Source organism: Maniola jurtina, chromosome 5 (genome assembly GCF_905333055.1).
Source record: "Maniola jurtina chromosome 5, ilManJurt1.1, whole genome shotgun sequence".
Taxonomy (NCBI): Eukaryota; Metazoa; Arthropoda; class Insecta; order Lepidoptera; family Nymphalidae; genus Maniola; species Maniola jurtina.
Genome location: NC_060033.1, coordinates 3,762,457 through 3,784,693, shown reverse-complemented (window position 1 = coordinate 3,784,693; position 22,237 = coordinate 3,762,457). Strand labels below are relative to the sequence as shown.

Genomic DNA, 22,237 nt, shown 5'->3' with positions numbered 1-22,237 from the left:
AGCTGTAGATTGTAGAGACATTAGAGATTTTTTTTAAATTGATTTGAATTGTCAAAAACAAAGTAAGTACAAATTAAAATACATAATAATAAATTTTAATTATCATGTCAATATTTACCAATAGATATAGAACTGTACCCTACCATCTTTAATTGAAACGTAAAAATAAGTGGAAGTTTGGATTTTGGGTTTTTTTGGTAGATTTTGAAATATTATTTAGATAGGTATTTGTCGGAAGATTGTGTACGCAAGTAGGTACCTACTTTTCTACCGTTAAATTAAATGTGAATTGATCAAGCAATAAGGCAAAGTGTATTTCTTAATAGCTCTTGCGGAGCGTTATACACCTATTAATCAATCAAAATAGATTGAAACAGCGAATGTTCCTAGTTCCTACATACAGCTGGTGTGAATGTAAAAGTTAAGCGATACAAGACTGCTTTTACGCTGTCCCTAAACTTTATTTATTGATCGATCGCAAGTTGATCGGTGGAGCAGCCATACGTCACACTAATATTATAAAGGCGAAAGTTTGTATGTGTGTGTGTGTGTGTGTGTGTGTGTGTGTGTGTGTGTGTGTGTGTGTGTGTGTGTGTGTGTGTTTGTTACTCCTTCACGCAAAAACTACTGGACGGATAGAATGGAGATAGATTATACCCTGGATTAGCACATAGGCTACTTTTTATCCCGGAAAATCAAAGAATACTACATCCACGCGAACGAAGTCGCGGGCATCAGCTAGTATTTCATAAAAGCCATAAATTATTATGTCTTCTAGCTATACATCACTAAAGGCGTTGCGGTGAGCATCAATCAATCAAAAGGCTCCGATACCTGCCGATACACACTGTCAAATTGCATATTGTCTATTATCGTCGGGAAATCAAAAACCACACTATGGTACCATACTCTTGACACTCCAAACAAGCGAACTGACTTAACCACCGGCCTGTCGCACCCGATTTGTGCATAAAATAAATTTGTGTATGTGGGGGACAAAAGGTTTGAGCAAAGCCAATTAAGCGGGATAAGGACAGCGCTACAGTAATCAACATCAGTGCTCGCTGTACCACCCGAGTGACGCCCGCGCATAAATACCATTAGCCGTGGTCGTGCGATTAAAGTGCAGGCGACGATAAATTGGCTGGGGACGTGTGTCAGTCATATTGTAATGCACAATTTTATTCAGTTTGTGCGATTCATAAGGAATATCTACTGGCAAATGTTACGTCAAAAAAGCTGTGATGGCCTAATGGTTAAAAAGACATCCGCTTCCTAATCGGAGGTTGGGGGGTTCGATCCCGGGCACGCACCTTTAACTTTTCGTAGTTATGTGCGTTTTAATTAACTAAATATCACTTGCTCCACCGCTGAAGGAAAACATCGTGAGGAAACTTGGACTTAGGACTATGGCCTAAACCCTTCTCATTTTGAGAGGAAACCCGTGCTCTGTAGTGAGCCGGCGATGGGTTAGTCATGAATGATGAATGAATGAAAATGTAACGTAATTTTCACTACTGAAAAATGTGTTGCTTTTAGATTCGTGCGGCTGTCATGTCTCCGGCTTGCGTGTGTGATCAGCTTTTATCGTGAAATATACATGAAATAAACGATTCTTTCTTTTATTCAATAAAGATTCTTTAACATATCCTTTATGATCGTATGTCACGATAGCACCCATCTATTTGCGTGTGTTTCTCGACTTGAAAAACGTTTTATTGCAACATTTCCTACGATAAATCTTTTCCACGCTCCTTGTCATTTGTCAATCTCAATTTTCCGATAAAAGCCTCTCTGTTTTACGTTATTTATTTACTTTGAAGTAGTTTGTGGAGCTTTAGCTATCAACTCGACTTTTTTTAACTAAGTGTATAGGATAGTACTACCTACTAAGTACCTACCTACGACTTAAAACTTACTAAGTTTTAAGGTAGATACCTACGCGGTAAGTAGTATGTACTACGTACAAGACGGATAACAGAATAAACAATTTTTCGGCATACTGGCATCCCGAACTAGTGACCATAGAATAGAATAAATAGAAGATAAAAAAAGATTTTTTATTCAAATAAGTGCTTTTTTAAGTGCTTCTGAATCGTCAAAAGAATTTATCACCCCCGTCCACACACTACCCGTGTGGCATGGGAAGGAGCGAGGAACGGAGGCAGAGACGTAGTGTGGCCGTGTTACTCGCATGTTCCTCGTTCATACCCATCGCTCCCTATTTTGTGGGTAAGTATGCAATAGTGCGCACGCTGTTTCGACGTCCATCGCGTTGCAAAGGCAAGCGACCTAGTGCGGCGGCGATAAATTGCGCGAGTAGAGCAGTGTGTGGATGGGGGGTAAATAATGCCTTAAATTCCAGGGTAGGTACTGAACTTTTTTATTCTCTTCGCTATGATTTTTTGTCATCAAAAAGAGCTCACCCACTTGCAAACAAAGGAACCGCTGTGTTGCAAATCCTTCCGAAAAATAATGAGATTTGAACCCCACTTGAGAAAGAGGTAAGTATACCTACAAAGAGCGGACTGCGCTCGACGTTTGAAGGCAATATCTTGAAGGTTCTTTATTCGATTAGATCAAATAAGATGGTGATTCAATTCAGATTTATTCGAAAGTAATTTCTATTATAGTTGGTGTTCCAAAAGTTGAACTTGTAGCAGTCATATCACGTTCATCGTTTACATATATTTCGTATTCAATTTTTTCATATTTAATTACTAAAGTAAAAAATATAGTCAGTCCATTGACTGTGCTTGAAAACGCTAAACTACAATTTAGGTATCTGTACAGTTTAAATAGAGTACGTACTGAATCATGAGACTAAAATATGTATTATTAGTCTGACCAAGTAGAACTTTAAGAAACAAATAAAACAGTAGTGAGAGATTTTATTTTACCATAGATTAAGTTAACTATCCGAATAACTAATCCATAACAATATTATAAATGCAAAAGTGTGTCTGTCTGATAGATTCATATCCCATGAGTTTAACCGATTTTGACGATACTTAGTGCAGAGATAGCTGGCATTCCGGGGAAGGTATGTCCTTCCCCGGGATGCGAGCTATCGGATATATGCGAGCTTCCGGCGCCACTTCGGCACCAGAAAATCAAAGAGTTCCCACAGGATTTAAATAAATCGAAACCTTGAAGGACGAAGTTGGGAGCATTTTCTACTTGGTATGATATTAAAATGTTTTCAAAATTGTTTATTTTTGGTAACTTGTGTTAACAAACGTCTGTAGGACGTTGGAGCCTTCTTTTAGAGGTAGGAGACCTACCTGTGTCCGAAGACACTGCTCTTTCATAACAATACAGATTATCACGTGTGTGTGTGTGCGCGCGCAGGCGCGTTTGTGTGTGTGCGTGTGGTATGATGTACACGATGTAGGTACACTAACTTTTTTCCGTGGATAGAGTATAGCAAGAAAGGAACGCAACTTTCCTTCCGAAGAGAAAAACTTTTATTTATCGGGAATCTGTATTATCCTTACCCGTTCGTGAAAGGTAAACACGGATGCTTAGCTTTCGTACCGAAGTTTTCTTTTCCACGACCTTATTATTCTTTGGAAATGTTATTTAGAATCGATGTAAGGGTTATACGTCCACGAGTTCTTTTTGTTATTTTGAATACATTTATCTTTTTTGCTATTTTTAAGGGTTCCTCAAAAGGAAAACGAAACCCTTATGTCTGTCCGTCTTGTTGTCTGTCTGTCTGTCCGTCCGTCCGTCCCGTCGTGTCTGTCAAGAATACTTCCCGTTCAAACTCTAATTCAAAATATTTTTATTCAATTAGACTTTTAGACAAAAGAGGGGGTAGCAAGTGGTGATAATATAGCCTAAGATGGAGCGCGCTTGCCTAGAATATGCCTATATTAACTCTTGACTTGAAGATACCAATAATAAAAGTTTTCAACTACTACGGATGCAGACCTTGACGATGTCTATGGTACGATGGTAGAAAGGTGAAGGAGGACCAGGTCAAAAAGCTCTCTATAAGGCGCACTCTATAAGGTATTATGCCTAGCACTCGGGCATAATGTCGCTACTTAGATCTATCGTCATCATCATGATTAACTCATCGCCGGCTCACTACAGAGCACGGGTCTGCTCTCAGGATGAGAAGGGTTTTGCCATAGTCATAGTCTATCACGCTGGCGAAATGCGGATCAGTGAAAGAATTTTCAGAATTGAATCATTAGTTCCGGAGATTACCCCCTTTATCAAAACTTACTACCTCTTTATAATATTAGTGACGATATTATGTACCACCGATACACAGAAAATCTATAGGTATTCTACCTACCTACCTCAGAAATCTATAAACTAAATTGATAAAGTCTATTCCGTAGATAAACATGTCATAGTACTAAAACCATGCTACCTATTGAAAATCGATGGAAACATTTCCATAAACCAGCAGTATACCTCTCCTTGTGACAAATAAATGGCCAAAGTTACGGTGCTGTTATACTCGTACCTACAAGTACAAGGCAAATTTCGGGAATTTACTATCTACCCGGTTGTGATAGACTAGACTAGTGGTTAGGACGTTGGTCTTCTTTTCGCGATGTCGGGCGTTTGGTTCCGGGCACGCACATATAACTTTTCCAATTTATATGCGTTATGCTTTAATTTAACGGTGAAGGAAAACATCGTGAGGAAACCTGCATGCCTGAGAGTTTCCGTTATATTCTAAAAGGTCTAAAACTACATTAACTCTTGTATACATGCTAATACATTCGGTAATAAATTAAATTATTTTTAATTTTTTAGTGTTTTTGGCTATTGTAGCCGATTTTAATTTAATTTTTTGAAAGTATTTTATTGGACCAATTACATAAAATTATGGTTAAATTACTGACGTAGACCTTACGAAATTACCGCTCAAAATTAACTTGAATAAAACCATAATTTTATTTCAACTATATTTCTTATATTTATAATAATATTTAAGCAAACCCATAAGTAAGGAAGTTTAATAGAATGGAGTGGTAACAGCCACAGCTTGCATTTTATGATACCCTCGCAACCGTAAACTTCGCCCCGGCATTAATATTGCGCGGTTGTGGGCACCAGTGTCGTCATTGCGGTTACCGGTGGAAGTTAACGTGATTTTCATTACATTTTCTATCTCTTTCACTCTGTCGGTGGAGCTGGAAAAAGAAAAGGGAAAGAGTTATTTTATCTACAGTTGCAAAAGACATTGGTGATCTGTCACGGGTCTGTAAATTGAATACGATAGAATTGTATTGCGAACATTATTTGACTCGGCAACTTTGGTGATTTGAATACATTACCATGCACTTCATATAGGTAATATGCACTGTCAACACCACTTTTTGAAAAATAATAGAAACAAGGGAATAACTAGGTATTTTTTTAGTAAACTACTTTTTAAGGACTGATTTTGATTATTTTGCATTTTGTGCACTGTTTGCCTTATTTTAAAAGGCATGAGTCCTTCAGATAGGTAAGGCTCATACATTCGTAACTTAAAAATAAAGACAAATTCGTAGGCCTAGGTGGTTTAAAAATCCCGTGGGAACTCTTTAATTTTCTGGGGCCAAAATCTATATCCTTCCACTGGGTGCAAGCTATTTCTGTACCTTTCATCAAAATCATGTTAGACGGAGGTGGTGTTAAAAGCTAGCAGACAGACAGACAGATATTTCCAGTCCACTTTCGCATTGATAATATTAATATGGATATTAATTGTGCGTAGAAGTTGCTTCAAATAAAGATTTATTTTCTTTCTAATTATTTCTGAACTGAACTAAGTTTTCGTTGAGCTTCCCGCATGTTTTATCTAGGATTTTTTGCAGAGGGCAAAGCGGAGATTCCGATCAAGCTACTGGGTTTAAAATAAATAAAAGATAAAATCACTTAAGTCGGGGAATGATCTCGATTGAAGACGCTATTTTACTTTGAGCCTTGGGCCCAAAGCGATACAAAGCAGAATAAAGAACCTAGAACAGAAGAAAATTGCTTGAGGGGTGTTTGAGTTAGAACTATGATGTAAACTTGCGTTTATTAATAAAACTATTTTGTTGAACCTGCCCGACTTTACTTCGGTAAATTTCTAATGAACAAGTGTAAATTAAACATTTATAACACCCCCGACGATCCAAAGTATTTGAGTTTTCCAAAACATCATTTTCAAATAAATAATTATGTATTTAGGCAACGTCCATCTTGACAGCTTGACATTTGTCAATTGACATAATATTAAGAACCTAATGGTTATCTAACCTTCTTTTCTACAAGAAAACTAGAAAAGAGCTGATAACTCTTAAACGGCTGAACCAATTTTTTTGGATTATAGCTAAGAACACTCTCGATCAAGCCACCTTTCAAACAAAAAAAACTAAATTAAAATCGGTTCATTCGTTTAGGCGCTACGATGCCACAGACAGATACACAGATACACAGATACACAGATACACAGATACACAGATACACAGACACACAGATACACAGATACACACGTCAAACTTATAACACCCCTCTTTTTGGGTCGGGGGTTAAAAACTTCCACGTCAAGTGACTCTGTAAAAGCTGCATGAATTCACTAACAAATGTGGATTGTAACTTTGTTTGAAGCTACTTAGAGAAGGGGAGGGAGAGAGAGAGAAAAAACCGGCCAAGTGCAAGTCAGACTCGCGCAAAGAGGGTTCCGTACTCGGGTATTTTTTTCGACAATTTGCACGAAAAATCAAAGACTATTATGCTTAGAAATAACTAAAAATCTGTTTTAGAATGTACAAGTAAAGCCCTATCATATGATACACCATTTGGTATAGTTATCTTACTTTGAAAATTAAAACACATTTTAAATTTTATTTTCTGTCATGTAATCACAAATTCACGATTTTCAGATTTGTTCCTTTACTTGTACTATAAGACCTACCTACCTGCCAAATTTTATGATTCTAGGTCAACGGGAAGTACCCTATAGGTTTTCTTGACAGACACGGCGGACGGACGGATGGACGGACAGACAGACAGACAGACAACAAAGTTATCCTATAAGGGTTCCGTTCTTCCTTTTGAGGTACGGAACCCTAAATATTGTTTATTAAAATGAAGATTAACGGGGTCAATATTAATTATAATGATTTGAAACTTCGACTTACTCCTACGACTCCTACATTGACTAAATACGTGGGTATAGCCGGTACATTCTATTCCAAAGATTTGAAACTTGTCTATCCTCCTTTATTAAGAGGAAAGCCAATGCGAATGACATAGACGATTTCACCTTCAAACTAGCAATTTTGACATGTCATGACCCTCTATTGACAATTAATCAAGCAGACATTTCAATCTGCGAAATTTACGCGGACTTTTAGGATTTTGACGTAGTAGGGTAAAAGATCCAGTAAATGAACGAATAAGGACTACCCTGACATTGACCTAAAATTAAGGTATATGAGAATCGTTCTATATATAATTTTTATATTTTGTGTGTCTGTACACAGTAGGTATACACTCTTAAATTATTTAAATATCAAAAAATCAAATAAAATGCGTGGTATTAATTATTATAAATTATTTTATTTAACAAAAGGATAAATTGCCAGTAAATGAACTGGGAATTTCAGTGAATGAACGAACTCTACCTAGTGCATAAACTCTTGATTCCTATTAATAAATAAATTCTTAAATATATTTTCGGCTTGGAATTCAAAAAAAATTGTCAGATTTTCACAGTTTTTGACTTATTGTATATTTTTTCTACATTTTGCGCGATAAATCAAAAACTATTTTACATAATAATAATAAATAAAACCTGTTTTAGAATGTATAATAGAGCCCTTTCTGTATAATAGAGAAAATGAAACTTAATGCCCATGTTGCACCCAAGTCACTGGAAGTGCAACATCAGCTGCTGAATGTTTTGAGAGTAGTGAGAACAATATACCGTAACACATGTTATCAGATTTGTTCCTTTGAGCCGAGAAGCCACATGTTCTGATGCTTTTTAGACAATCTAAGATCTCTCATTAAGTGGTCCAAAGCATTTTGATTGAATAGTCTAAGTTGAGATGTAAAAGTCACTACATCGTCACTACCTTCTGAAAGTTCTTGAAGTAGATTGGAGGTACTGGGTTGGGGCTGAGGTACAGATTTATCACCAGAAGTCAGAATCGTTCTAATTGTAGACTGCAAGTTACAATAGAGTCGCTTGGAACAATTTTTTTGCTGTTTCTTCTGGTTATATTCACAATGCAGAAATAATAATCATCATGGTGTTTAGATGGTTCGCGCCAAATTATAATACTTTTTTTTAGTAAAAGTAGGGTCTATTCTTATTTGCTCATAAACGCAATGAGGAAATACAGCTTCCACATATAAAAATTTGGAGTCCAGGCCTTGCTGTTAGCTGCTAATGGGTTCTCAAAGTAGCCCGAGTATGCTTGTTTTACAAAGTTGGACACACTTGCACGACATTCTTTAATACGTACTCGCCACCAAATGGTACAAAAATGATTGGAATAACTTGCAGATGTTCTTCTTGATGTTAACACCTCGATAAATTTTGGAAATTACTTGTCTGATCCAAATCCAAATGAAAAAAAATCCAAATCGGTCCAGGCGTCTTTGAGTAATCGGGGAACATACATTAAAAAAAAAAGATAACGAGGAATTCAGAACCTCTTCCTTTTTTTGAAGTCGGTTAAAAATATTTTTTAAATTTTGGTAACAGTTTCCTTTTTTGTGATGCCAGGGAGCTCTAAATATCGATTTTGAACGAAATCGGTCAATTAACAAAGAATTTCAAAATGGCGATGACTTTTTTAAATTTTAGTAACAGTTTCTTATTTTGTGATCCCGGGAGCTCTAAATATCGATTTTGAACGAAATCGGTCAATTAATAAAGAATTTCAAAATGGCGTCGACTTTTTTAAATTCTGGTAACAGTTTCCTTTTTTGTGATCCCAGGGAACTCTAAATATCGATTTTGAACGAAATCGGTCAATTAACAAAGAATTTCAAAATGGCGTCGACTTTTTTAAATTTTGGTAACAGTTTCTTATTTTATGATCCCAGGGAGCTCTAAATATCGATTTTGAACGAAATCGGTCAATTAACAAAGAATTTCAAAATGGCGTCGACTTTTTTAAATTTTGGTAACAGTTTCCTTTTTTGTGATCCCAGGGAGCTCTAAATATCGATTTTGAACGAAATCGGTCAATCAACAAAGAATTTCAAAATGGCGTTGACTTTTTTAAATTTTGGTAACAGTTTCTTATTTTGTGATCCCAGGGAGCTCTAAATATCGATTTTGAACGAAATCGGTCAATTAACAAAGAATTTCAAAATGGCGTCGACTTTTTTAAATTTTGGTAACAGTTTCTTATTTTGTGATCCCAGGGAGCTCTAAATATCGATTTTGAACGAAATCGGTCAATTAACAAAGAATTTCAAAATGGCGTCGACTTTTTTAAATTTTGGTAACAGTTTCCTTTTTTGTGATCCCAGGGAGCTCTAAATATCGATTTTGAACGAAATCGGTCAATCAACAAAGAATTTCAAAATGGCGTCGACTTTTTTAAATTTTGGTAACAGTTTCTTATTTTGTGATCCCAGGGAGCTCTAAATATCGATTTTGAACGAAATCGGTCAATTAACAAAGAATTTCAAAATGGCGTCGACTTTTTTAAATTTTGGTAACAGTTTCCTTTTTTGTGATCCCAGGGAGCTCTAAATATCGATTTTGAACGAAATCGGTCAATCAACAAAGAATTTCAAAATGGCGTCGACTTTTTTAAATTTTGGTAACAGTTTCTTATTTTGTGATCCCAGGGAGCTCTAAATATCGATTTTGAACGAAATCGGTCAATTAACAAAGAATTTCAAAATGGCGTCGACTTTTTTAAATTTTGGTAACAGTTTCCTTTTTTGTGATCCCAGGGAGCTCTAAATATCGATTTTGAACGAAATCGGTCAATTAACAAAGAATTTCAAAATGGCGTCGACTTTTTTAAATTTTGGTAACAGTTTCTTATTTTGTGATCCCAGGGAGCTCTAAATATCGATTTTGAACGAAATCGGTCAATTAACAAAGAATTACAAAATGGCGTCGACTTTTTTAAATTTTGGTAATAGTTTCTTATTTTGTGATCCCAGGGAGCTCTAAATATCGATTTTGAACGAAATCTGTCAATTAACAAAGAATTTCAAAATGGCGTCGACTTTTTTAAATTTTGGTAACAGTTTCTTATTTTGTGATCCCAGGGAGCTCTAAATATCGATTTTGAACGAAATCGGTCAATTAACAAAGAATTTCAAAATGGCGTCGACTTTTTTAAATTTTGGTAACAGTTTCCTTTTTTGTGATCCCAGGGAGCTCTAAATATCGATTTTGAACGAAATCGGTCAATTAACAAAGAATTTCAAAATGGCGTCGACTTTTTTAAATTTTGGTAACAGTTTCCTTTTTTGTGATCCCAGGGAGCTCTAAATATCGATTTTGAACGAAATCGGTCAATTAACAAAGAATTTCAAAATGGCGTCGACTTTTTTAAATTTTGGTAACAGTTTCTTATTTTGTGATCCCAGGGAGCTCTAAATATCGATTTTGAACGAAATCGGTCAATTAACAAAGAATTTCAAAATGGCGTCGACTTTTTTAAATTTTGGTAACAGTTTCCTTTTTTGTGATCCCAGGGAGCTCTAAATATCGATTTTGAACGAAATCGGTCAATTAACAAAGAATTTCAAAATGGCGTCGACTTTTTTAAATTTTGGTAACAGTTTCCTTTTTTGTGATCCCAGGGAGCTCTAAATATCGATTTTGAACGAAATCGGTCAATTAACAAAGAATTTCAAAATGGCGTCGACTTTTTTAAATTTTGGTAACAGTTTCTTATTTTGTGATCCCAGGGAGCTCTAAATATCGATTTTGAACGAAATCGGTCAATTAACAAAGAATTACAAAATGGTGCCAACTGTTTTAAGTTTTGGTAACAATTTCCTGTTTTGTGATCCTAGGGATCCTCAGATATTGATTTTGAACAAAATCTATGACAGTTCAAGAAAATAGATTTTAAACACTATTTAAATTATTATCATTAACATTAAATTAAATGAAAACACGACGCGCGACGTGTACTGCAGCCCCTGAGCTTGAGCACAGGCCGAGCCGGTATAAACCGATTTCTCTCCGTACGCGACGTAGCGCCTGTGCTCACGCACACACGCGCCTCAAGCTTGTAGTAGTGTACCTATCGTAGCGCGCTTGTATGAAGCTTTGACTCTGTTCGCTACTCGTACAAACATACAGACAAGTATATACTCTCACACACACATGGACGCACGCACACGCACTTTTGAACGGTTTGAACGGAACACGGTTTTGAAATTGAAATTGAAAAAAGTGTAAGAATTTGTAAGAAAATATTTAAAAAAGGTATATCAGCCGGTTTTTTATTCCAGCTCTTAATACATGTAAAAACGTCCAATCTGTTAATTTACTTGAGCCTTTACCCTAGTACCTAATTATATCGACCGCCCCATATCAAAACAAAGTAAATGTCATTTTTCCGAAAATCGTTTTATGTCATAAGCCTAACTTTCATAGTATGTCCCGTTGTATTGTAAGGACACCCACATTAAAGTAAAATTAAAAGCTAGTAAGTCGCTTTGACCATTTTAAAACATAGTAAGTCTATGAACTCGCTAGGTTTTTTATAGATTAATGCGCCTTACTAAGTTTTTCAAAGGAATTAGATTAAATAAAATAAATATCACCCATTATCTAAATACCATGTCAAAACAGTAAATACTTAAAAATGCATTAAAACTTAAAAGTAAGATAGGAAAAGTCAATGACCTCTACATGTCAACTGTTAAATATGGTTTGCAAGGGAAATACTTTGCATACTTACATAATGTTTTTAGGGTTCCATATCTCAAAAGGAAACACGGGACCCTTATAGGATCACTTTGATGTCTGTCTTTCTGTCCGTCTGTCCGTCTGTCGTGTCTGTCAAGAAAACCGATAGGGTATTTCCCGTTAACCTAGAATTATGGGCAGGTAGATAGGTCTCAACTCTCATAGCCCAAGTAAAGGAATAAATCCGAGAACAAATTTCGTGATTCTAGATCAACGGGAAGTACTGTATAGGTTTTCTTGACGGACAGACGGACAAATGGACAGACAACAAAGTGATCCTTTAAGAGCTCCGTTTTTCATTTTGAGGTACGGAACCCTAAAAAAGAAAATGATGCACATGTAATGAATAAATGTGTAGGCCAGTCTTCACACTAAAATATTTAAACCCTTTTAATTTAAAAACTGTCATAGCCTAGTGGTTAGAACGTCCGCCTCCTAATCGAAGGTCGGGGGTTCGATCCTGGAATCACGCACTACTAACTTTTCAGTTATGTGCGTTTTAAGCAATTTAATATCACTTGCTTTAACGGCGAAGGAAAACATCGTGAGGAAACCTGCATACCTGCAAGTTTTCCATGTTCTCAAAAGTTTGTTCCTAAACTTCTCTTGAATTTAAACCACTTACTAGGTTTTGATCTGAGAAAGAAATTTGACATTAATTGACAAAATTGAGAGACCTAAGCTTGTATAAGAACACAGAAGTGTCATAATTCGTGTTCACTTTGCCTAACGTCTCTCGGAGAGCAGAGAGAGATTTAAACTGTTTCTTATAATCACTGGCCATATTTCAAATGCGAAAGTGTGTTTGTTGGTTTAATATTCAATCATGCTGCAACGGAGCAACCAGTCGACGTGGTTTTTTGCATGGATACATTTAAAGACCTTGAGAGTGACATCTCTCTCCGCATCGTATTCTTTATTATGAAACACGGCCGCCGAAATGGCGTTCCAACCTTTAGGCTCTCCCCATTGCCCGCAGCATGAATCTGAGCTTTCTTATGATGGTTATATTATGTACATATAATATCTCATAAGAAATCTCTAACACACAATCTAGCTAAGTAGGTCCAATTTCAAAAAAAGCTAGCTAGCCGACAAATCTAACTCAGTTAGGCAGCTTTCGGGAACCTTCGAGATGTCTCTCGTCCAAAATTCCTCAATGCTTGAAGACCCGTCTTTGAATAGTGCATGATGTCAGTGATGAAAAATGGATCCGAAATATAGGTCTTTTTTTGTACACAGGAAATGCCTGACGCATACACCTCCGTCATGTGGGGCTTGCACCAAACTTGCACTACTACGAAATCCATTTCGGAACACGGCGCCCGAAACGAGGCGCGCTATCTCCTAAAAAACATAGGTATAATACCTATTTAGAACACTTACTATCTGTCATCATAATCTATGACAACCTCCGAGTATTTACCTGGTAAAACCGTAACTTTAGAATAAATTTTAGTATATAAGCAGGCTTCATTTAGAAATGAAAAAATCCCTATTTTATTTTTCAACGATTATAAACACAACTTTCATTCAAAAATAATAAGCTTAAATTCATTTTAAATAATATTTTGCGACGAAATGACGCGCACAGTCCTTCCGCCATGACAGTCCAGTGGACACTGAATTCCATAGAGCGCCTGCAAGAAAATAAATAGCACAGGAAGTTTTTTGGTTAGTTTTAGATTATTTAAGAAATGAAAAACATTTAGTATAAAACTAACAGTTCAAATTGATTGCTAAACCTAAACATATCATTTTCTGGAGGTTGGCTTCAAAGTATCAAGATGTTAAAGAAAATTTTTACAGAACAAGTTGCGAACAGCAATGTTTTCAACTTGTTTTTTTTATTTATTGGGATAATGTATACTAAATTAAAAGAGGCCCTTATAATCTTCACAAACTGAAGTTTTTAATTGCATGTATTTAATAGCTGTTAATGCTTTAGAAAAATAAACAATTTACTTCAAAGTACAGCATTTTTGCGATTTGTCAAATAGCAATTACCTTAAGCTTTGATTGAAAACCAATTTAACAGTTCTAGAATAACATACAACAGTAAATAAAACAGAACACATTTCACGGTACCCGTTCAAACGAAAACATTGAAGCAACTCCAACATTCCATTCAACATCTAGATATTAAATTCGGTGGAATTCTCTCCACAAACAACTTTTCCATTACAACGCTTTCTATCAGAGAGCCAAAATAACTAACATCAAACGGGAGTACTCAACACAATCCAATAATAATAAAAAATGTCATAAAACCTGTGTTATTTATGACCGCGAACGGAGTCATCTTATAGAATAATGGCTTTGGAAACGCCGAGCTAATCTAAGAAGGCAGCGATTTATGATTTAAACGAAATATATACCATGGTTTGTCATAAAAATGAAGAAGTCATAACTCGTAAGTTTCATCGATATAAATAATATAATATTCATCATTATCAACCGATAGACACCCACTGCTAGACTCTCTCTCTCATCATCATCATCATCAGCCTGTGGACGTCCACTGTTGGACATACACTGTTTGGACTCTCTTTTTCATCTCTTGTAAAGTTGTAGACGGCTAGGTTCAGACAGGCCACGGCCTTGCTCCATCAGCTCCCTGCCACTCGTTTGATGCCGTCCGTCCACCTAGAGTGGGTCTTCTAACGCTAGGTTTTCCGGTGCTAGGTTGCCACTCTAGCAACTTGGGACCTCAACGTGATATTATGTTTACTAACTTTGGACCTCATAAGAAAGCGGGGTCAACTTACAATGCTATCAACATATCGGTGATATAAAAATATACTTGGTTCAGCATCATCATCATCATCTCAATCTAGCCTCTGATATAGACTCCCTACTGGGCAGTCTCCTCTCCTCCTCAGATTGAAAAGAGTTTAGACCATAGTACATCATGCTAGCAGCTAGCTACGTTGAGAATATTATGGAGAACTCTCAGCCATGAAGGTTTCCTTACGATGTTTTACTTCATTGTTAAATAAACTGTTTTAGACTGTTTCTATTTTTTCTATTCCTTCAACGCAGATGTAGGTAATCTACTTGAGGTCTATTTGGAGCGATTGCTTAGCAATCCCATAGAATTACATAAATAGGTATGAATGAATAGGTAGGTAGGTAATGTTATTGGCTAATCAAAAATATTTGCCTTCGATCTTTTCTATTAAAAAACAAGCTGTTGTCACAGAAAGAAAAATAACCAACTTCAAGAGGAGTATAAGGTACTCGACGCAATCCAATAATAATAAAAACCGTCATAAAACGAATATTATTTATTGTCGTGACCGCAGTGAACTCAAAAGAATAATGGCTCCACAAATGTTACCACTAAGCTAATCTAGCGAGGCAACGATTTATGTTTCACAAGAAATATGCCACGTTTTGTCAGCGGTTTCTACTGGCCACTTTTTGGGCCGGAATTTATCGAGCTTTTAGACGAAGGTTTTTTCGTGGTGTACACCGATGGACGTTTACTGCAGAACTTGGGTCCCTATGGGATTTTCCCATCATGTTCTTGTGCCGCTTGTGTCTAGGCTCTAACAACTCCCTGCTTTCCATTTTATGTCGTCGGTATTTGTAGGGAGCTACCGACACTACGCAATCCGGCGCAAGGTCACCATCACAGCACTTTGGAACACCAATGTCCAACGATGATCCAAACTGAATTTTTCCGCCTAATGCTACGTTAGGTTTGCTTCTCATTGGGTTCCGTCGGTTGCCCTGGTTAACGTAGAGCTACTCCTAGATAATATGTTTTTTAAACAGAAATGAAATAGAATAATTACAGCTGTACGAATTATTATTGTTAATAATTTAGGTATCGCCCCTATGAGACCGAGATAGAATGTGGTTGATTTTTTTCGGACGTTTTCCAAAACTAGGAATAATAGAATGACCACAAGAAGGATCGCTTTATAAATCACTATTATAAACCAATCAAGCTGATGCCCGTAACTTCGTTCGCGTGGATGTAAGTTTTTTAAAAATCCCGTGGGAATTCTATGATTTTCCGGGATAAAAAGTAGCCTATGTGCTAATCCAGGGTATAATCTATCTCTATTCACTGGCAAATCTGCCCAGCAGTTTTTGTGTGAAGGAGTAACAAACATATACACACACATACACACATACGTACATACACACAAACTTTCGCCTTTATAATATTAATGTGATAGTGTGAAGTGTGATAAAATTTGCCTATTGGTATAGGGTTGGATAATGTGAAAGCGCTCTAACAATAAAATAGAATGCTACATATTTTTCCAGTGAATGTATGACCGTCGAGTATGAAGAAAGGTTCCAGTAATAATAGCGTTGTTCAAACGAAAAGTTCGGTAGGACCGTTAAGCATGTCTGTTTACCTTCACGTACGGGTACGAATAATACGCATTCTTAGGCACTTACGCAAAAGTTTTTCTATGCCAAGGGAAAGTTACTTATATTTTCCTTTATTACGCTCTTTGTGATGCTTATGTTCGTTCACTCGCTAATATACTAAAAGTACTAATGGCCTATTAAATTTACATAACAAGGCGAAGTAACTTTGACAATTTATCAAACAGTTAAGTAGGTATGCATTTTAGGCCAAAAATGAAACCTGTACAAGGCTGTTACTTGTTTACAAAATAAATGGTGTATTTAGAGTGAAATGCTTTATAAAAATAAACCAATATTTTATTAATTTCTCAGCATAATCGATGATTCGGTAAGTAAATAATAAAACAGCTAAAGTGTATGAACTGCAGTTTGTATGATAGGGTAAGGTATTATGTTATGTATGACACAATATTGTTTTGAAGAAATAGTAACCACCGAATTTCTTACGGGTTCTTCTTAGTAAGACGGGCATTTCTGTTCCGAACTAGTGACAGATTCACTTGACTATTTGAAAGCATTTTTATAAGTTTATTTCTATTTCTGAGCTATAACTTTTTTTCCAACCTACTTTCCAACATCTCTAAGTAGGAACGATAAATTAGTAGCTACTGCAATTACGAGAGCAAAGGCAAAACTCGGCGAAATTAATAAAAGTATGACAACGCAATGTGTTTCAGATTAGTTGTCAAAACATACTGGCGATGATGAATTTATGTAAGCTGTTCGCATAGTGGACGCGAGCCGAAAATCAAGAGTCGTCCAAAATTCATCGTCAAATTAATAATATACTTTTTAAAATATGCAACTTTATTTTACCAATAAATAATCACACTTCTCACTATCACACTAATATTATAAAGGCGAAAGTTTGTGTGTATGTGTGTGTATGTTTGTTACTCCTTCACGCTAAACTACTAAACGGATTGGGCTGAAATTTTGAAACGAGATAGATTATACCCTGGATTAGCACATAGGCTACTTTTTATCCCGGAAAATCAAACAGTTCTCACGGGATTTTTAAAAAACCTACATCCACGCGAATGAAGTCGCGGGCATCAGCTAGTATCAGTTTATAATCGACAATCGTCAGGTCCTTAACCACATGGTTTATGTGGATTATACCCCTCATCGGGGTTGAAGCAGTTCTTCAAATTGAGACATAATGTACTCACATTGTACTTAAAATAATTTATTTGTCGATCAGTAGATTTCACAAACACTTCCCGGTTTTTCCCAGTAGGTAAATGTTATCGAAAAATCCATGGCTAAAAGATTTCTATCAAATGTATCAATCAGTAAGGCTGTTTGACCAATATGTCTTATTCGGTGCTTGTGATCTTGCAGCGCGTGATCTACGGCTGTAATCTGCGATCAGTTTTAAACACATTTCTGGGTAAATAGGAAATTACTAAAGTGAGATGAGTTAAGCTGCTCCCACTTTATAACAAAGTTACGAGGCCCGGTCGGGCAATTAATTTTGTTTCACGTTCTGTTTTAGATGTTAATATCTCGGAGGAGATTGCGAGGTGGCACTTAGTTATAACTTGGTCTGACTTGAGTGTCGTGCAAATCTTTCATATAGGTGGAGACATTTTTTATTAAAATCTATTAGGAAGTCATCTTTGCAAAGGCATGAATAAAGGGCTGATAAATGAATGCCTTTCAATGCCTAAAAGCATTCTTGGCAAAATAAATATACTTATAGATAAAGATTTATTTAGTATCAGACACAGAAAATCAGAAATAAAATACAAATAAAAAATTAAGAAACTGTAGAAATTAAAATTAAACATAACAAAATACTGGCTACAAAATACAAAATGAATTTTTACAAATACACAAAATGGTAAAAATTCGTTAGCATGATACTACAATATTTGGTACTGTCTGATTTTTAACCCCCGACCCAAAAAGAGGGGTGTTATAAGTTTAACGTGTGTATCTGTGTATCTGTGTATCGGTGTATCTGTGTATCTGTGTATCTGTGTATCTGTCTGTGGCATCGTAGCGCCTAAACGAATGAACCGATTTTAATTTAGTTTTTTTTGTTTAAAAGATGGCTTGATCGAGAGTGTTCTTAGCTATAATCTTAAAAAAATTGGTTCAGCCGTTTAAGAGTTATCAGCTCTTTTCTAGTTTTCATGTAGAAAAGAAGGTTAGATAACCGTTAGGTTCATAATATTATGTCAATAGACAAATGTCAAGCTGTCAAGATGGACGTTGCCTAAATACATAATTATTTATTTGAAAATGATGTTTTGGAAAACTCAAATACTTTGGATCGTCGGGGGTGTTATAAATTTTTAATTTACACTTGTTGATATTTCGTCCATACAATAAAATTGTCGTTACGCTGCCGCTGTTACATTTCAATTACAGCTGTTGAGTACCTATACCTATTTAAAGTCATAGAATTATTCTGGGCTCGATTAGTTAGCAAGTTTAGACAATTCAATAATCTAAAGCACTCCACAGGCTAAAGCTCCTTTCGCGGGCTTTATATCATTGGGAAGCCTTCCACTTTTAAACTCTAATCAGAACGAAAGAGACCTAGTTTTTCACGAAGCGATTTTAATAAACCATTCGTTACAACAAACACCAAATGACCTACTTGCGCTGTGAAATAAAATTTTAATACCGATTGTAAATGATCACCTTTTTGTTGAATTAAATGAAATAAATTCAACGGGTAAAGTCTGCCCAAGATAGGCTTTAAACGTCGAGCACAGTCCGCACTCCGTAGGTTGTTAGCCGTTTTCTCGAGTAGGGTTCAGACCTCATTATTTTCGAAAGCATTTGCAACACAGCGGTTTCGTTGTTTGTAAGTGGTCGAGGTCTTTTTGATGCCGAGAAATTGTGGCGACGAGTGAGAAATATTACGAAATTTTGCAGCTTTCCTGAATTACTTGCTCCTTTAAAAATAATAACTCAGGTAATTTTTCTTGCACAATAGCCTCTTGTGTGCACGTGCTGCTAGAGTGCACGGGCGTAGCAGACCAAAGCAAGAGTTATCCGGGTTTCCTAGCCGTTGAAAAAATCTTCAACAATCCAAAACTTCTAGAATGAGCATTGCTCTTCTAGAATGAGGATCTAATAGCAGGCCCCACGCCCACTTGATCACGTGGCCTATGACGGCTCCCGTGTAACTCTTATCTCTTATAAAAGGGAGAAATAACAGGGTAAGAGTTTACACAATAAAAAGCGAAACGTTTATTAAATTAAAGGCCGTTCTTTGCTAAACAGGCCTCAGCGCTGTGTGAGCTGTACTTTATTGCCTCATATTATAAGAGTCGCTATTTTTAATTAGGTATTTATTATTTATTTGAACTTCTTTGAGGAGTGATCCTTCTGCAATACGAAGGTACTATTAAATATTCTATGCTACTTGGACCAATTTCCGGTTTAGTAGTTTTCTTTTAATTTTTCTCAGCCTCTTACGAAATCGTATATTTTTATTATAGAAAGTTTAATAAACGGACTCAAATCAAGTATATCCTATAAAAATCCATACAGTCGGGAAATGATCGCGATTTATTATGCAATTCTCGTTTAAACGTCCTTAGATAGTCGCGTCAAGATTTAAGCAGAATAAAAGGCTTTTCGCTTAGTGCACATTTTTCCAGGATCCAATAATTCTTGAAACTGATTTGACAAGCAGAAATTAGAGACTAAAATAGTTTACAGGTTTAAATAGAGTCATAGACCGATTGCTATTTGATCTCCAATAAAAGTGATTAGCTGTTGTCCATTGATGCGCTTGTCATCAATTTTTTATGGAACCTCTGTCATGACGATGTCATTGTCAACCACTAAACGTTCACAGCTGGATATACATAGGTTTCTTTTCTGAATCCCACACGCTATGGGTTTACGCTGCTTGTATCATCAAGCCAGCCGCCTCGGGCCAGCAGCTTCCTGTGACTAATTTGATGTTGTTAGTCTGCTTAGCAGGAGGTTGCCCAAATCTGCGCTTTGAAGTTCCAACTTCCAATGGAACCTAGGAAATAAAATAGAATCACTGAAATTGGTAAATCCAGCAAAATTAAATCCTTATGTTTAGAATTGAGAACGCCCTTATTTTTAAATTCAGTTAAATAAGATTACTTGAAGAAATTAGGAAGATTTGTCATCAAGCGTTTTCCTTTATAAAAATATTCAGAGATACCTGGAGTGCCCGTTTTTTAGGGCTCGGATTAATGGCACAGCGCTGCGAGGTCGTGTCGCGGAATTAATGAGGCAATTTGCCCGCGGTACATTAAAGGTAACAACTTCGAATTAAATGGAATTCAATATAATACCCACTAACCAAACTGACGACGAGTTGAATGGATCCGACGGTAACAATAAATACAAGACTTCGGTTGGAGAGTCAAAATCTCTACATGAGACCAGCAGTAGAAGTCCATTAGTTGAGACTTGACACTAAGGCCTCATTCGCACGAGAACTTTTTTAACGTCCGTTAAAATAGCGTTCAAATAGAACAAATGCATTCCCAAGTATCTGTTCACACGTCAACGCTTTTTTAACGCGCACTTTGTATTTTCAGCGCAACGCCGGGTTTTAACGCAACGCTTTTTTAACGCTTGAGCGAATTAGGGATAAGTAGGTATAATACAATCAAAAAATAACTAGTTTCTTCACTTTGCGACGTCCATTCATGTTTAAGACGACATCCCTGGCACAGTGGCAAGCGCTGTGGTCTAAATAGAGGGAGGTCCCGGGTTCGATTCCCGGCAGGGATTTGAATTTTATAATTTCTAAATCTCTGGTCTGGCCTGGTGGGAGCCTTCGGCCGTGGCTAGTTACCACCCCGTTGCATTTGGCGAATGTATCGATGCATCATCGCGTTTTGACAACTTTCTGATTTAAATTGCTGCTGTTTTGAAATTTTACGAATTTTAGTGATTGTTTTAATGCTGCGTCAGATTTTGACGTCTGTTTGTGATAGATCGCTATGTTCCGAAAAGCTCTTCAGTTGTATCTGATGCATTGCATTATATAATTAAAATTTTAATTTAGGGCTTTTTGAAATTAGGTTGGGTTTGGCGTGTCAGTGTTGGTCAAGTAAAAATTAAGATAAAAAAAACACTGATTGCTGATTGAGATGCTGAAATCGTCGTGTCTGCTATGGCCCTTATTAATCAAATCCGATGCTTGGTAACAGCAGCTTTATCACACATACGTTTAATAAGCTAATAATGTAAATGAGGGTAGTTGACATAAATACTCGTCTTTACCCGTATACAAATGATTTAGCGACGCTTGACCTGAATATCCCGCTGAGTTATGAGTTAATTTATATGCGGAAAATATGGTGAGGATACGGGAACGACGCGAGAGCGTTTCGTAATTTTTCTCTCGTCGGATTATGTTGATTTTGCGAAAGTGCCTCTTGGAAACAGCTCGCATTAAATTTTCAAACTTGCTATTAAATGCTCGTATTTATTAACAAGTAGTGCTTGTAGAGGTTTTAGCTTACTAAGCGATTATTAGCTTTAATTAATGTACAAGTAAGATTTTAAGTCAAAGGCTTTTTAATGGTTTTATCACAATTTTAAAACCTATAATAAATTTGGGCGAGGAGGACTATTCCCATAATTTTAATAATTTATGTTTACCTAAACTTATTACTTATGTTAATGCGAAGCTATTTTTAACCCCCGATTCAAAAGGAGGGGTGTTTTTTTTTGTTTGAAAGGTGGCTTGATCGAGAGTGTTCTTAGCTATAATCCAAGAAAATCGGTTCAGCCGTTTGAAAGTTATCAGCTCTTTTCTAGTTACTGTAACCTTCAACTGTCGGAGGTGTTATAAATTTTTAATTTATACTTGTTTATAGTTTTACCTCGATACTGAAATTTATAGGGATAATCTATTAGTTTAAGAGTTTTGTTACTTTGTTCCCAGGCACAACCTAAGCTACTCAAAAGTACTACGCATAG

The 22,237-nt window shown here is 36.3% G+C and overlaps 1 protein-coding gene and 1 long non-coding RNA gene across 2 annotated transcripts in view; one reads left to right on the top strand and one right to left on the bottom strand.

Moving 5' to 3' along the window:
* The window catches only part of LOC123865184, a 130,765-nt gene that overhangs the window by 47,204 nt on the left and 61,324 nt on the right, over positions 1-22,237 (top strand). The gene's annotated exons all lie outside the window — the stretch shown is intronic.
* Positions 1,716-21,108, bottom strand: LOC123865185. The gene is made up of 4 exons (XR_006795932.1): positions 20,967-21,108; positions 16,357-16,366; positions 5,264-5,272; positions 1,716-1,730 (listed from the first exon to the last, which is right to left on the bottom strand). It is a non-coding gene; the product is annotated as an uncharacterized LOC123865185 (long non-coding RNA).